The 2,627-nt window shown below is 40.2% G+C and overlaps 1 protein-coding gene across 1 annotated transcript in view; it reads right to left on the bottom strand.

Annotated features, from left to right (window-relative positions):
- Positions 1-2,627, bottom strand: part of RAD54B (RAD54 homolog B (S. cerevisiae)) — a 90,363-nt gene that overhangs the window by 33,567 nt on the left and 54,169 nt on the right. The gene's annotated exons all lie outside the window — the stretch shown is intronic.

Raw genomic sequence — 2,627 nt, 5'->3', positions numbered from 1 at the left:
GCTATTTCAGAAGTGGGTGGCCAATCCTTCTTCCTAGTCTGTCTTAATCTGAATGTTCAGATTTAGAGGAGTATCTGACAGACAGCAATTTGTGGAGCAACTTATACTGTTCTAGTCAATTTTTAATAATATTTGACAATATTTTGCTTGCATGAGATATTTATATTGTTCAATAATTTTCATATTCTGTTGGATCACCTTTCTTGGGAATTATTATTGGACAGAAAGTACATGCCTCTGTGTTCCTCCGCCATCGCAGGATAACAGATTCAGTTGTGTTAGGTCTCTTCCCACATCCAACTCATTGTTTTTCCTTATTCCAGCAATCTCAAGAACAAAGGCTAGTCAAATGCAGCTTTATGGATCAAGTACATCTTTGTAAAAGAACCTCGAACCCACTGTAGTCAAGTCAATGAATCTTCAAAGAAATCCACCCAAAGATTTCCAATGCTGTAAACTGTAAAGGGAGGAGACTGTTCATTTTTCTCTTCATGGAGCTGCTAATGGATTGGAACTGCAGGAGAATCTCAGCCTGTGTGAAATCAATGCAGACCAAGTCACCAGAGCTTCCTCAAGTACATTAAAAGTGCCTGGTTAATAACTGCTCCCTGCTCTTAATATTATGTAAATCTGTCCTCTCTTTGAAACAACTGAATCAACCACTACACACAATGAATTCATCAGAATCACCTTCATTTGTGCACATACAACCCTTTTTTCTCAAATGAGCTGGTTTAAGTCCAGGTAGTGCTGAATTCTGGGCATAAATAAGACTGAATAGCAGACTCTGGCAGGATTCTGGACTGTGCTTGCTTGACTGCACAGCTAAGACAGGACCAGCCAGTGAGAGGAACTAAAGAGATGAATGGTTTCTTTTTCTTCTTTGTTTTACAAAAGCGTATTCTTAAATGTACAACAGTGCTGGCTTTAGCTCTGTGGTTCCTTCAACAAGGAGACATAAACTGCCTTAAATGTACAACAGGCTCCATGACAATACTTCATTCTAACTACAGGCAGCAACATATGTTATAGCAGAGAATATAGATGTTTACACGAGAATAGAATTAAAGCTCACCATCACCTCAGCCATAAGGCACTCCTTCCCCCACCACTCTCAATTTCTGAATTCCACCTGGCAGCCTCTACTTTAGCTCCTCAAGTTTCTCCTGTTCTCATTTCTGCTTGAAAGTCTTCTCTTCCTCATGTATTTCCTCTCTCTGCTGCTTGGGTTATTTCCGAGGCTGCTTCTAGCTACCTTTGAGGACTGACATGGCACTGGCTGCCCCTTTCCCAGACCTGCTACCCAACGACCTTCAAATCATGCAAAAGATTTTGAGACTTTTCTTACACTACCCATCTTGGGCTTGGTAGCATGACTTTCTGTCCACTAGGCCAACATAGCTCTCTCTATGTTGTCGTTGTTATTGTTGTTAGGTGCCATTGAGTCATAGACAATGCATAGCGACCCTATGAACAAAAGACCTGAGCACTGTTCATAGTTTCCAGATGCAAGCCATTTCAGAAGTGGATGCCACTCCTGCTTCCAAGCTTGTTTGTATCGGGGAGCTCCACCAAACACTGCTCACCATGTGTAACCATTATCACATTTGGCACATCAGTGTCACAGTGTTTAGCAACAAGAAGAAGTATATTTTAAAACTAAAAAAATTCTTTTACATTTCTCAAAATCATGCTTAAAAAAGGCATATCATTTTCAAAATCATTTTTGGTAATGATTGATATAAACCTCCTACACTAAGCTGTTGTTATGTGCTGTCGAGTCGCCTGTGACTCCTAGCAACCCTATGTAAAACAGCCCTTAACCCTGCTCTATCCTGTGCCAATCTTATTGTCTCTGACACACCTACTTCCATTACCCCAGTCACTAAGTCAATCCAGCTCATTGAGGGTCTTATTCTCTTGCACTATCTCTCTACTCTTCCAAGCATAACGTCCCTCTCCAAGGACTGGTCCCCCTTTGCAATAGTCCAAAGTATGTCAGACGAAGCTTCAGATTCCCTGCCTCCAAGGAGTAGCCTGCTATCACTTGTTCTAGGATGAACTTGTTTGATTTTTCTCCTAGCAGTCTACAGTATATTCAATATTCTTCTCCAGCACCACAGCTCAAAGGCATCAATTCTCCTTCTATCATCCCTAGTCATTGTCCAGCTTTCTGAAAGCCAAATTACCATTATGAGTTACTTAAGTACCCTCGGCAATTCCTTCTCTCTGTTTCTTTGGAGCACATATACAAAAGTTAAAAACATTTTGGTCACACACCTTTTCTCACCTCATTTTAGCCTCAGAGAAGAGCCCTAACATGAAAGACAAAATGGCAATAAGAAATCATGATGTAATATGAACAATCACCATATCTCTTTAAAAAGAATAAAATGTAGTAGGAAAATCGAGCATAAATCAGAAAATGGAAGGGTCATCAATAATAGTAATGAACACAACTCTTCCTTCTGCCAGATGGCAAACTGGAAGGATTAAACAAGCCTAAGGTGACACAGAAGAATTTCATGAAAAAACATATGAGCAAGAGCCTATGGTGATGAAAGAAGAAGTTCAGGCTGCTTTGAAGGAAATGGCAAAAAATAAGGCTCCAGGAATAGATGGTATAC

This window comes from Elephantulus edwardii, unplaced genomic scaffold (assembly GCF_000299155.1).
Source record: "Elephantulus edwardii isolate Elephantulus edwardi_28Jun2011 unplaced genomic scaffold, EleEdw1.0 scaffold00036, whole genome shotgun sequence".
Classification (NCBI taxonomy): Eukaryota; Metazoa; Chordata; class Mammalia; order Macroscelidea; family Macroscelididae; genus Elephantulus; species Elephantulus edwardii.
This window is presented reverse-complemented; position numbering and strand designations above follow the sequence as displayed.